General features: G+C 43.1%; 1 protein-coding gene across 7 annotated transcripts in view; it reads right to left on the bottom strand.

The window, feature by feature from the left end:
• The window catches only part of Alpk1 (alpha-kinase 1), a 113,830-nt gene extending 99,244 nt beyond the window's left edge, over nt 1-14,586 (bottom strand). For 6 of the 7 annotated variants that reach the window (XR_003954389.1, XR_003954388.1, XR_375582.3 and 3 more), the window contains exon 1: nt 14,200-14,586. The gene's annotated coding sequence lies outside the window, so the exon portion shown is untranslated. The remainder of the gene's footprint in view (nt 1-14,199) is intronic. The other variant, NM_027808.1, reaches the window with a different exon arrangement.
• Nucleotides 14,587-15,509: the final 923 nt, after the last annotated feature.

Here is a 15,509-nt window from a genome sequence, read left to right on the forward strand (position 1 = left end):
CAGCAAAACACTCACCTAGATAGTGAAGTATCCCTGAATGAACAGCTAAAACAATCTTTTTAAATAAGAATAAAATTATAAAATTCATACTTTCTAATTTTAAAACTTGCTATAGAGGTTTGGCCAGATGACTGGGGGGTGAGAGCCCTGGCCGCCCTTTCAGATGTCCTGATTCAGTCCCCAGCACAGGCCCACACGACTGCTCACAACAGTCTGTACTCCAGTTGCAGAGGCTCTGACATCCCTTTCTGGCCTCCTGGGGCACCTGCATGAACTTGGTGCACAGTCAGACATGTGGGCAAAACATTTATATACACTAAATAAATAAATAAATAAATAAATAAATAAATAAATAAATAAAACTTACCACAAAGCTATTGCAATAAAAAAATCACAATATACAAACGTTCAGACCAAGGAGAGGCTTCAGAGAAGACCACCATATCTGTGGTTAAGCGATTTCAGCAAGCATGATGCAAACATTTAGGGAGAAAAGTACAATTCTTTTCTGTAGATAATGTTGGGAAAACCGGATGACCACACGGCAAAAGAATGTAGTTAGGCTTTTACCTTATGCAAAAATTACCTCAAAATGATGCAAAGTAGGAACTAAAATTACAAAACTCTTAGAGAAAAAAAAGAAACATAGGAGTGGAGTTTCATGACCTTGGACTTGGAAATCACTGCATGGATGGGACATCAAAAGATACTATCAGCCTAATGGAGACTTGCAAAATGGGAAAGATGTTTATAAGCCATATCTCTGCTAAGGAGTTAATATCCATAATATATAAAGAGCACCTACTGCTCAATAACACACAAGAAAAATGACCTAATTTTAAAATACTGAGTAAGTCCTTAAACAGACATGGAAGATACACAAATGAACAAGAACACCCAAAAAGGTCCTCATTGCCATTAACCATTACAGAAATACGAACCCAAACCACAATGCAATATCATCTCACATCCATTAAGATATCCACTATGAAGAGAAAAATCACAAGTGTTGGGGAGGAAGTGGAGAAGTCGGAACCCTAGAATTACCACCTGATCTAACAATCCCACTTGTGAATGTGAACTCCCAAAGAATTGAAAGTAGTGTCTCAAAGATGGTTCTGTATAATCATGTTCATACTGATGGTATTTGCAATAGCCAAAAGGTGGCAGCAACGTATGCATCCACAGTTCATCAACAGGTAACCCAAATCTGTACATACATACATACATACATACATACATACATACATACATGCATACATGCATACATACAGTGGGCATGAACAGAAAACACTCATGCTACAGCACGGGGGAAAACATAGATGTCTTGAACTACGAGAAAGAAACAAATCCCAAACGGATGGTGGCTATCTAAGCAGCTCTTTGAGGTTCTTTGAACAGTCAGGATCATTGAGAAGTGGGACAGAAATGGCCTGGGCCTCAGAGGAGGGAAACTAGGTCAGCATAAGTAGGAGTTGAGCTGCAGATATAAGGGACTCTGTGAGATAATGAATATAGTCTTACTTGGTAGCACTGGCTATCCTGGAACTTGCTATGTAGATCAGGCTGGCCTTGAACTCACAAATATCCTCCTGCCTCTGCCTCTTAACTGCTGGGATTCAAGGCATGTGTCACTACACCTACCCTGTAACTACATATTTTAAGTTTGCTGATGACATCTGATTCCCGTGTCCAGCCCAAACCTCTCTCTTGAACGTCATTGGTATATTTTGTTTGGTGTTTATTTTATTTATATATGAGTATTTTGCCTGCATGTGTAGTGTACTTGTATATGTGCCAGAAGGTCCAAGATCCCCTGGAGTGGATGGTTGTGGAGTCACCATGTGGGTTCTGAGAACTGAACTCAGGTCTTCCAGAAGGGGCAGCCAGTGTTCTTAGTCGTGGAGCTGTCTCTCCATCCCCACACATGGCATCCTTAAAATGTCCACATTGTACTTCTGTGGAGGCCTCAGGGTTTCCTGCTCATGGATGTGGCCACTGCTGCTCTAAGGAGTCGATGCAAGCACCTGAAGGGATACACCCTGGACCCTGTGCAAAGAACTCGGCTAGGAATCCTTGCATGTTCTACTGCACCTACTCAGCAAACGTGTCTCAATGAACAGTGAGGTCCACTTAAAATGCTCACAACAAACTTCTCGGTCACAGCCTGATACTTTGTTTCCTGAATGTGCAGTTCCCATCAGAAAGGCTTTTTCTTACCTACAGTTATTGAGGAATAGCTGTGTTAGGACACTGTGGAACTTCTGCCACGTGTTGCATAATAGTTATATTTTCCCCTCTTGTCTTTTACTCTGACTTCCATTTTCATATACTACAGCTACCTGGAAAGAGAAGACACTGAGTGCTCCCAGATTTCTGAGAAGGCTAAGTCATAAAAGTCTTCAAGAGTCATAGGGATTCGTGGCCGTTTTTTAAGCTATGGACTTTTAAAGCCTTGGATACTTGGGCTGGAGAGATGACTCGGGGTGAGGAGCACCTGCTGCTCTTACAGAGGACTCATGTTCAGTTCCCAGCACCCACACTGCAGCTTCTAACCATCCATAACTGCAGCTGCAGGGACCCAAGGTCCTTTTCTGACAGCCTCCAGCCCCAACATGTGTTGCACATATGCCTATGTGTAGATTAATATTTATACATATAAAAATAAAATAAATAAGTCTAAAAAAATCAAAGCACTGTATTCTTATGAGGGCAAAACTATTATCATGGAAAGTTTGACATAAAAAGAAAATAAAAATTAATTATGGCTCCACCAAGAAATAAGCATCACAAATCTTTTACATCCTTATCTTTCAGAATAGCTATAGTTATAGTGAGGTTTTATAAAGTATAACTTTGATGTAATACTCCCTGATTGAGGGTAACCAAGCAGTCTGATTTAAAATGCTCGGGTGTGTGTAGAAATGATGGTTACTGCTTCTCATTTGTGTCCTTGTTAAGGACTTGGATGACTTTGGTGGGTACAAACTTCTATCTTTCTTTCAGATTTTCTTTAAAACTTGTCATCTCTCCTAAGACATACACACAGACACACACAGACACACACACACACACACACACACACACACACACACACACACACACTGCCTGTCCCAGGAACACATCCTTTGCATCCTAATCCAGAGCCCCCATGGTTGCTGGTGGTGGGGAGGATGTGAGTGCCTAAGGCCAGGACCAGCGTTCAAGGGGAAAGAATTTCCATTCTGGGAAATGTGTGGTTTGGAGAGAACGCCAGCTCTCATGAAGCAGATGCAGAGAACTCACAAAGTAGTGGCAAGTGACGGGGCTCGTAGACGGAGTATACAACATGAAGAAGAGGAACTGAGTGGTGTTACAAACCAGTAAGGAGGAAGGGGTGGCAATCCCTTCCAGTTCTTGAGCAAGCACTACTAATAAGAGTGCCTGACTCATAAAATTGAGTTGGTATTGAGCAAGATAAAGTGTGTGCAATTTGTAGTAGAACGTTTGACCCATACGACCTGGTCAACACGTATGTCTCAGTGAACGATGCGTTCTACTTACAACGATCACAGCAACCTTCTCATTCATGGTTTGATATTTTTTATCTTTATTTCTCAGTTGATTGTGGTTCACAATATCCAATGGAAACTTCCAGAAAGAAGAGGCAAACACGGTTTTAAGTGACATGTTCTTGTGAGCAATGCAATGAAATCTGTGCCACTTTGGCCAACTTGGGGACATTGAATCATTCTATTGACCAGTGGGCAGTGACAAAGTAGGAAATCTGGATTCTACTTCTGTCCTCCATGGGTATGTGAATGTGTGTTTACAGACATGCGTGTACACGCATGTGAGTACACACATTTGCACACAAACACACATATGTACACATGTGCACAGTCAAAGCATTAGTTGAATGATAGTGGAAGTTTGATAGCACTGATTATGATTTTTGTAACTTTAACATGTATTAAACCCTTCTGAAAAGTAGGCTAGAACGTAGAGGTGTTATCACACACAATACCAAACAAATAACAGGCAAAGAAGAGGAAGGGTTTTATATATATATATATGAAAGAGTAAAATTGAGTACTGGAGAGATGGCTCAGCAATTAAGAGCACTGACTGCTCTTCCAAAGATCCCGAGTTCGTATCTCAGCAACCATATGGTGGCTCACAACCATCTGTAATGAGATCTGATCTCCTCTTCTGGGATGTCTGAAGACAGCTACAGTGTACTTGCATATAATAAATAAATAACAGTAGTAATAATAATAAAGAAAGAGTAGAATGGAGAGCTACAGTGTATCTTCATAACTGCCGACTCCAGGATCTGATTCAAAAGGTAAGTGGGGATGGGGTGAAGAAATAATCTGGGGCAGAAAAGCTTAAGACCCAAAGGAAATGTTGTCTACACAGACAAGGGAAAAGAGCAGTGGGGGCTTGAGGAAGTGATGTACGCATTGGTAACCTATGTCCCCTATGTCCTTCATGAAGTTGGTACTCAGACCGTCTGCTTGGGCATAACATGATGAATGCTCTCATATTATTGAGTGGAAATACATTGAGAGAGGTGCTCGCAGAAAGCTAGAGTATGAAGTGACCAGTCTCCTCAATAGGCAAAAGCTATTGCCCATATAGCACAAACTGAGAGTGTCGAGGGTTTCTCTCATGGCTGCTGAGAGGCCCTGGCAAGCTACTCCCATGACACAACATCCTCATGCCTGTCTCTCTTGCCCACCAGGGAAGGAGAGGGGATCAAAAACCTGGACACAGAGGAGTTATTAAAATAACCAGCAACTCACATCGAAATAGCCAGCAGGCATGATTCATCGGTACCCACTCCCAGTGTCTCCTGTCTTTATAATTATTGAAGGACATGAGTCAAGAGAGCAAATCTCCTTGATATGATTACCTTGGAAAAATGACAGCCTGCAGTGTCTGAACTTTAAATACAGCCTATGTTAACGGAACAACACAGGACGAAAAATAAACCATGCTAAATTTCTAAATTCTTTTAGTATGAAAGAAACACAATGGTGAACTGACAGGATTTTCTTGCAATTTGACAGATGATGGATGCTTATGATCAATGGGTGGCTCTACAGTAAACAGACAAACTGGGTTAGGGGAGATGCAAGATAGACAATTAAATGTAGACACAATATTAACATTCACAAATGAATATGTCCAGGTTACAGAGGACTGTAGAGACAAAGAGTCTGACTAGGGTGCTGTTGGCACACATAGCAGGCAAAGTTTATATTCCTCCCCTTTCCCCCCTTGTCTACAAACTATTGTTAAGTAGATTTCAGCAAAAACTATGAAGGAATTGCTGTGCAGACAGACAGACAGCCACAAGAAATGTCAACTACAGATCCAAGGTTCCTAACTTGAGAATCTGAAATCCAAAAGGATCCAGAACTCTAAAGCTCTTTGAACCCTGACATAATGTCACAAGTGCAAAACTCCATACCTGACCTCATGATATATATAGAGGTCTATAAAATTACCTTCGGGTTATGTGTAACCATGGAAGAAATATAAGCAGATTTTGTTAGTTGACCATCTTTGCCAAAAATAGCTTATTCTGTATATGTCAGCCCAAACTGCAAAATACTTCAAATACAAGTATTTCAAATCAGAGACATTCGATAGGGAAGCAGGCTACCCGGGCCTGATCTGGGGCACAAGTCCCTTCCGCTCGACTCGAGACTCGAGCCCCGGGCTACCTTGCCAGCAGAGTCTTGCCCAACACCCGCAAGGGCCCACACGGGACTCCCCACGGGACCCTGAGACCTCTGGTGAGTGGAACACAGCGCCTGCCCCAATCCAATCGCGCGGAACTTGAGACTGCGGTACATAGGGAAGCAGGCTACCCGGGCCTGATCTGGGGCACAAGTCCCTTCCGCTCGACTCGAGACTCGAGCCCCGGGCTACCTTGCCAGCAGAGTCTTGCCCAACACCCGCAAGGGCCCACACAGGACTCCCCACGGGACCCTAAAACCTCTGGTGAGTGGAACACAGCGCCTACCCCAATCCAATCGCGCGGAACTTGAGACTGTGGTACATAGGGAAGGAGGCTACCCGGGCCTGATCTGGGGCACAAGTCCCTTCCGCTCGACTCGAGACTCGAGCCCCGGGCTACCTTGCCAGCAGAGTCTTGCCCAACACCCGCAAGGGCCCACACAGGACTCCCCACGGGACCCTAAGACCTCCGGTGAGTAGAACACAGCGCCTGCCCCAATCCAATCGCGCGGAACTTGAGACTGTGGTACATAGGGAAGGAGGCTACCCGGGCCTGATCTGGGGCACAAGTCCCTTCCGCTCGACTCGAGACTCGAGCCCCGGGCTACCTTGCCAGCAGAGTCTTGCCCAACACCCGCAAGGGCCCACACAGGACTCCCCACGGGACCCTAAGACCTCCGGTGAGTAGAACACAGCGCCTGCCCCAATCCAATCGCGCGGAACTTGAGACTGTGGTACATAGGGAAGCAGGCTACCCGGGCCTGATCTGGGGCACAAGTCCATTCCGCTCGACTCGAGCCCCGGGCTTCCTTGCCAGCAGAGTCTTGCCCAACACCCGCAAGGGCCCACACGGGACTCCCCACGGGATCCTAAGACCTCTGGTGAATGGAACACAGCGCCTGCCCCAATCCAATCGCGCGGAACTTGAGACTGCGGTACATAGGGAAGCAGGCTACCCGGGCCTGATCTGGGGCACAAGTCCCTTCCGCTCGACTCGAGACTCGAGCCCCGGGATACCTTGCCAGCAGAGTCTTGCCCAACACCCGCAAGGGCCCACACGGGACTCCCCACGGGACCCTAAGACCTCTGGTGAGTGGAACACAGCGCCTGCCCCAATCCAATCGCGCGGAACTTGAGACTGCAGTACATAGGGAAGCCAGGCTACCCGGGCTTGATCTGGGGCACAAACCCCTTCCACTCCACTCGAGCCCCGGGCTACCTTGCCAGCTAAGTCGCCTGACACCCGCAAGGGCCCACACAGGATTCCACACGTGATCCTAAGACCTCTAGTGAGTGGAACACAACTTCTGCCAGGAGTCTGGTTCGAACACCAGATATCTGGGTACCTGCCTTGCAAGAAGAGAGCTTGCCTGCAGAGAATACTCTGCCCACTGAAACTAAGGAGAGTGCTACCCTCCAGGTCTGCTCATAGAGGCTAACAGAGTCACCTGAAGAACAAGCTCTTAACAGTGACAACTAAAACAGCTAGCTTCAGAAATTACCAGATGGCGAAAGGCAAACGTAAGAATCCTACTAACAGAAATCAAGACCACTCACCATCATCAGAACGCAGCACTCCCACCCCACCTAGTCCTGGGCACCCCAACACAACCGAAAATCTAGACCCAGATTTAAAAACATTTCTCATGATGATGATGGAGGACATCAAGAAGGACTTTCATAAGTCACTTAAAGAATTACAGGAGAGCACTGCTAAAGAGTTACAGGCCCTTAAAGAAAAGCAGGAAAACACAGCCAAACAGGTAGAAATCATTAAAGAAAAACAGGAAAACACATCCAAACAGGTGATGGAAATGAACAAAACCATACTAGAACTAAAAGGGGAAGTAGACACAATAAAGAAAACCCAAAGCGAGGCAACGCTGGAGATAGAAACCCTAGGAAAGAGATCTGGAACCATAGATGCGAGCATCAGCAACAGAATACAAGAAATGGAAGAGAGAATCTCAGGTGCAGAAGATTCCATAGAGAACATCGACACAACAGTCAAAGAAAATACAAAATGCAAAAGGATCCTAACTCAAAACATCCAGGTAATCCAGGACACAATGAGAAGACCAAACCTACGGATAATAGGAATTGATGAGAATGAAGATTTTCAACTTAAAGGGCCAGCTAATATCTTCAACAAAATAATAGAAGAAAACTTCCCAAACATAAAAAAAGAGATGCCCATGATCATACAAGAAGCCTACAGAACTCCAAATAGACTGGACCAGAAAAGAAATTCCTCCCGACACATAATAATCAGAACAACAAATGCACCAAATAAAGATAGAATATTAAAAGCAGTAAGGGAGAAAGGTCAAGTAACATATAAAGGAAGGCCTATCAGAATTACACCAGACTTTTCACCAGAGACTATGAAAGCCAGAAGAGCCTGGACAGATGTTATACAGACACTAAGAGAACACAAATGCCAGCCCAGGCTACTATACCCGGCCAAACTCTCAATTACCATAGATGGAGAAACCAAAGTATTCCACGACAAAACCAAATTCACACAATATCTTTCCACGAATCCAGCCCTTCAAAGGATAATAACAGAAAAGAAGCAATACAAGGACGGAAATCACGCCCTAGAACAACTAAGAAAGTAATCATTCGACAAACCAAAAAGAAGACAGCCACAAGAACAGAATGCCAACTCTAACAACAAAAATAAAAGGAAGCAACAATTACTTTTCCTTAATATCTCTTAATATCAATGGACTCAATTCCCCAATAAAAAGACATAGACTAACAGACTGGCTACACAAACAGGACCCAACATTCTGCTGCTTACAGGAAACCCATCTCAGGGAAAAAGACAGACACTACCTCAGAGTGAAAGGCTGGAAAACAATTTTCCAAGCAAATGGACTGAAGAAACAGGCTGGAGTAGCCATTTTAATATCGGATAAAATCGACTTCCAACCCAAAGTTATCAAAGAAGACAAGGAGGGACACTTCATACTCATCAAAGGTAAAATCCTCCAAGAGGAACTCTCAATTCTGAATATCTACGCACCAAATGCAAGGGCAGCCACATTCATTAGAGACACTTTAGTAAAGCTCAAAGCATACATTGCACCTCACACAATAATAGTGGGAGACTTCAACACACCACTTTCTTCAAAGGACAGATCGTGGAAACAGAAACTAAACAGGGACACAGTGAAACTAACAGAAGTTATGAAACAAATGGACCTGACAGATATCTACAGAATATTTTATCCTAAAACAAAAGGATATACCTTCTTCTCAGCACCTCACGGGACCTTCTCCAAAATTGACCATATAATTGGTCACAAAACAGGCCTCAATAGATACAAAAATATTGAAATTGTCCCATGTATCCTATCAGACCACCATGGCCTAAGACTGATCTTCAATAACAACATAAATAATGGAAAGCCAACATTCACGTGGAAACTGAATAACACTCTTCTCAATGATACCTTGGTCAAGGAAGGAATAAAGAAAGAAATTAAAGACTTTTTAGAGTTTAATGAAAATGAAGCCACAACGTACCCAAACCTATGGGACACAATGAAAGCATTTCTAAGAGGGAAACTCATAGCTCTGAGTGCCTCCAAGAAGAAACATGAGACAGCACATACTAGCAGCTTGACAACACATCTAAAAGCCCTAGAAAAAAAGGAAGCAAATTCACCCAAGAGGAGTAGACGGCAGGAAATAATCAAACTCAGGGGTGAAATCAACCAAGTGGAAACAAGAAGAACTATTCAAAGAATTAACCAAACGAGGAGTTGGTTCTTTGAGAAAATCAACAAGATAGATAAACCCTTAGCTAGACTCACTAAAGGGCACAGGGACAAAATCCTAATTAACAAAATCAGAAATGAAAAGGGAGACATAACAACAGATCCTGAAGAAATCCAAAACACCATCAGATCCTTCTACAAAAGGCTATACTCAACAAAACTGGAAAACCTGGATGAAATGGACAAATATCTGGACAGATACCAGGTACCAAAGTTGAATCAGGATCAAGTTGACCATCTAAACAGTCCCATATCACCTAAAGAAATAGAAGCAGTTATTAATAGTCTCCCAACCAAAAAAAGCCCAGGACCAGATGGGTTTAGTGCAGAGTTCTATCAGACCTTCAAAGAAGATCTAATTCCAATTCTGCACAAACTATTTCACAAAATAGAAGTAGAAGGTACTCTACCCAACTCATTTTATGAAGCCACTATTACTCTGATACCTAAACCACAGAAAGATCCAACAAAGATAGAGAACTTCAGACCAATTTCTCTTATGAATATCGATGCAAAAATCCTCAATAAAATTCTCGCTAACCGAATCCAAGAACACATTAAAGCAATCATCCATCCTGACCAAGTAGGTTTTATTCCAGGGATGCAGGGATGGTTTAATATACGAAAATCCATCAATGTAATCCATTATATAAACAAACTCAAAGACAAAAACCACATGATCATCTCGTTAGATGCAGAAAAAGCATTTGACAAGATCCAACACCCATTCATGATAAAAGTTTTGGAAAGATCAGGAATTCAAGGCCCATACCTAAACATGATAAAAGCAATCTACAGCAAACCAGTAGCCAACATCAAAGTAAATGGAGAGAAGCTGGAAGCAATCCCACTAAAATCAGGGACTAGACAAGGCTGCCCACTTTCTCCCTACCTTTTCAACATAGTACTTGAAGTATTAGCCAGAGCAATTCGACAACAAAAGGAGATCAAGGGGATACAAATTGGAAAAGAGGAAGTCAAAATATCACTTTTTGCAGATGATATGATAGTATATATAAGTGACCCTAAAAATTCTACCAGAGAACTCCTAAACCTGATAAACAGCTTCGGTGAAGTAGCTGGATATAAAATAAACTCAAACAAGTCAATGGCCTTTCTCTATACAAAGAATAAACAGGCTGAGAAAGAAATTAGGGAAACAACACCCTTCTCAATAGTCACAAATAATATAAAATATCTTGGCGTGACTCTAACTAAGGAAGTGAAAGATCTGTATGATAAAAACTTCAAATCTCTGAAGAAAGAAATTAAGGAAGATCTCAGAAGATGGGAAGATCTCCCATGCTCATGGATTGGCAGGATCAACATTGTAAAAATGGCTATCTTGCCAAAAGCAATCTACAGATTCAATGCAATCCCCATCAAAATTCCAACTCAATTCTTCAACGAATTGGAAGGAGCAATTTGCAAATTTGTCTGGAATAACAAAAAACCTAGGATAGCAAAAAGTCTTCTCAAGGATAAAAGAACTTCTGGCGGAATCACCATGCCAGACCTAAAGCTTTACTACAGAGCAATTGTGATAAAAACTGCATGGTACTGGTATAGAGACAGACAAGTAGACCAATGGAATAGAATTGAAGACCCAGAAATGAACCCACACACCTATGGTTACTTGATCTTCGACAAGGGAGCTAAAACCATCCAGTGGAAGAAAGACAGCATTTTCAACAATTGGTGCTGGCACAACTGGTTGTTATCGTGTAGAAGAATGCGAATCGATCCATACTTCTCTCCTTGTACTAAGGTCAAATCTAAGTGGATCAAGGAACTTCACATAAAACCAGAGACACTGAAACTTATAGAGGAGAAAGTGGGGAAAAGCCTTGAAGATATGGGCACAGGGGAAAAATTCCTGAACAGAACAGCAATGGCTTGTGCTGTAAGATCGAGAATTGACAAATGGGACCTAATGAAACTCCAAAGTTTCTGCAAGGCAAAAGACACCGTCAATAAGACAAAAAGACCACCAACAGATTGGGAAAGGATCTTTACCTATCCTAAATCAGATAGGGGACTAATATCCAACATATATAAAGAACTCAAGAAGGTGGACTTCAGAAAATCAAATAACCCCATTAAAAAATGGGGCTCAGAACTGAACAAAGAATTCTCACCTGAGGAATACCGAATGGCAGAGAAGCACTTGAAAAAATGTTCAACATCCTTAATCATCAGGGAAATGCAAATCAAAACAACCCTGAGATTCCACCTCACACCAGTCAGAAAGGCTAAGATCAAAAATTCAGGTGACAGCAGATGCTGGCGTGGATGTGGAGAAAGAGGAACACTCCTCCATTGTTGGTGGGAGTGCAGGCTTGTACAACCACTCTGGAAATCAGTCTGGCGGTTCCTCAGAAAACTGGACATAGTACTACCGGAGGATCCAGCAATACCTCTCCTGGGCATATATCCAGAAGATGCCCCAACAGGTAAGAAGGACACATGCTCCACTATGTTCATAGCAGCCTTATTTATAATAGCCAGAAGCTGGAAAGAACCTAGATGCCCCTCAACAGAGGAATGGATACAGAAAATGTGGTACATCTACACAATGGAGTACTACTCAGCTATTAAAAAGAATGAATTTATGAAGTTCCTAGCCAAATGGATGGACCTGGAGGGCATCATCCTGAGTGAGGTAACACATTCACAAAGAAACTCACACAATATGTATTCACTGATAAGTGGATATTAGCCCCAAACCTAGGATACCCAAGATATAAGATATAATTTGTTAAACACATGAAACTCAAGAAGAATGAAGACTGAAGTGTGGACACTATGCCCCTCCTTAGATTTGGGAACAAAACACCCATGGAAGGAGTTACAGAGCCAAAGTTTGGAGCTGAGATGAAAGGATGGACCATGTAGAGACTGCCATATCCAGGGATCCACCCCATAATCAGCATCCAAACGCTGACACCATTGCATACACTAGCAAGATTTTATTGAAAGGACCCAGATGTAGCTGTCTCGTGTGAGACTATGCCGGGGCCTAGCAAACACAGAAGTGGATGCTCACAGTCAGCTATTGGATGGATCACAGGGCTCCCAATGGAGGAGCTAGAGAAAGTAGCCAAGGAGCTAAAGGGATCTGCAACCCTATAGGTGGAACAACATTATGAACTAACCAGTACCCCGGAGCTCTTGACTCTAGCTGCATATATATCAAAAGATGGCCTGGTCGGCCATCACTGGAAAGAGAGGCCCATTGGACTTGCAAACTTTATATGCCCCAGTACAGGGGAACACCAGGGCCAAAAAGGGGGAGTGGGTGGGCAGGGGAGTGGGGGTGGGTGGATATGGGGGACTTTTGGTATAGCATTGGAAATGTAAATGAGTTAAATACCTAATAAAAAATGAAAAAAAAAATCAGAGACATTCATTCAGTGTGTGGCAGTGCTCTCAGCTGTCTGCCCCTCCCCACCCTTCACAGCCCACATGGAGGTCAGAGGACATGTGAGAATTGTATCTCTCCGTCCACCATGCAGGCACCAGGAACTGAACCCAGGATATCAGGCTTGATAACAACCCATATCTCCAGAATTAATCATAGGATGTATAATGAATGTTAAACTAAGAATGTAATCTAATTCTTTAGTGGTAGAGGGCTTGGCAGGTGTCATGTAAAATCGGTAGCATGGGTATTATACTTTGGGGACAGTGTGACTCAGGTTTGAAGCTTCTACAGTCACGAATGCTCTCAAATGTTCAAGAACATTGAGGGCAAAGTAAGGCGCATGGAGACCTGTGTAGGCTTGAGCAGAAGCAACAAACAGACACAGGAAACTCTGAAATAGTTTTTAGCTGTGACGTCTCATCAGGCAAAGGTCAATATTGTCACTTTTAGGAGTGTTAGAAGCACACAGTTTTTTCAAATGCCAAGAAGCAAGTATTAGGATGGAGGTGACATTGTGTTGTGACATAAAATCTGCTCATCTGCTCCTGCCTTTGTGCTGGTACCTGCTGTAAATACTAACAACTTCAGAGGTTTTAATTTGTGACTTTCCAGGCTAGAGTGCTACTTTCAAATGTTACAATTTTTTAATGATAGGACCATTTTACCTAGACACCCAAAGGAATTTAATTTTTTTTATGTGCGCTTTCTTTGTAACCAAGACTTGCCCACACCCAGAATTTCTGTCCCTACTCCCCAAGTATGCTGAGTGACATTCACACAACTGTGCCCTGGCAAGAAATTACTGACTCCATCGTACAAGCAAGCGGCAGCGTCTTTGATAGCTTCCTATGTGCTCCAAACCCAGTTTCAAATCAGTAGTCCCCACAATCCTTTAATGCCCTCATCAGACACTGATTTTGTGAGCAGTAAGGCTAGCAGGTCTGGCAAGTTCTGTGACTAAGTACATTGCTATTAATCCATATATATATATATACATTAAAGGGTTCATATTTTTCTCCTCTTCACAACAACTGAACTGTAGGTAGCCTTTCCTCTGCTCTTTTTTCCCCCCTGTCCCTTCTGAGGAGCTTCTAGAAGCGCAAACCTTTCTAAGGGCTCAAGAGTTACTTAAAAGCAACAGAGACAGAGGTGGCACCAAGTCTACCGCAATCACCTTTGAGAACACTCTGCCGCCCCCATCCTGCGAGCATCTGCACCGCACCTCCTGCAAGTTTTCATTTGTAAGCTGATACTCACTCAGAAAATAACACTTCAGAGCAGCAGTCTGACCCGGGAGAGTCTTTATTCCGGTACAACCTCCCGGAAACACAGCGTTTCTCCTCAACAGCTTCTGTTTCAGGAAACGGGAATCTGAAAAGAAAAGTCCTTCCTTGCTCAGACCGTGCTTGTCTAACGCCACGCCAAGACACGCCCCGTTAGGGACTGTTGCGGGAAAGGTCTTCTGGGAGTCGTGTTACTGACTCTGGCACCGTCCACCAGGAAAACCCCAGCTTGGCCTCAAGTGCAAATAAACGTGTTGATACACGTGCCTCTGCGACGCCTACTTCTCCTCTGCGCTCCAATTCCGAGATCGACCCCCAAAAGGGGACAAGGAGAGCTTGTCTTTTGATGACATCAAAATAGTGTCATTATGTTCCTGCTTTCTCATTGGCAGTCTCTTCCTTCACTCTTGGATGACTCCATCTCTGCCCTACTCCAAATAAGGAGTTTCCCTGAACTTTCACAAGGAAAGGAACTTGTCTGATAACTGGTTTGTCTTTCAACGGTCGAAGCAAATGAAATCTGAGACTCAAGTTTTGATAAAAAAACATGTCAAAAGTACATGAAAAGATGTTAAAATGTTTATCAAAAAAAAGACATTTTTTATTGGAAAAGTTTTAAGAGGTCAACAATATTTTAACTTTCTCGAGCCTTTCTGAGCCTGCTGTGCTGAGGAAGTTTCTTTAGAAAGAATAGGAATGGACTTTCTTTTCTTTTTAAGGTTTATTTTTACTATCTTATGTGTATGAGTGTTTTGCCTTCATATTTGAGGAGGTGGTGAGCCTCCGTGTGGGTGCTGGGAATCGAACCTGGGCATCTTTACAAGGGCAACAGCAACAAGTGCTCTTAACCGCTGAGCCAACTCTCCAGGGCAGGAATGGATCTAGTAATACCAACAGGAAGCATTTGGGTAAAGCCTTTGGTACATGACCCAAGAAATGAGAACAGAAATCTCTCCGCACCTGGGCAGCAAATGCTTTAGCCAGTTGGACGGATTCCAGCTCTGCTTCTCAACCAAGTGGAAGGAACGATCCAAGCGGTCAAAAGCTAGATTGCCTAAACACTGACTTGTGATCGGCAATAATTCTTCACCCATGACTTTAGAAGTTGTTCGACCAGCCAGAGTGATGGTGTGCTCTTTTAATCCTAGTATTTAGGAGGTAGAGACAGGTAGATCCCTGTGAGTTCAAGGCCAGCCTGGTCTAACTAATGAGTTCCAGGACAGTCAGGATTACACAGAGAAACCCTGTCTTGGAAAAGAAAAAGCAAACAGGAAAAAAAAAAAA

The sequence above is a fragment of the Mus musculus genome, chromosome 3 (genome assembly GCF_000001635.26).
Source record: "Mus musculus strain C57BL/6J chromosome 3, GRCm38.p6 C57BL/6J".
NCBI classification, from domain to species: Eukaryota; Metazoa; Chordata; class Mammalia; order Rodentia; family Muridae; genus Mus; species Mus musculus.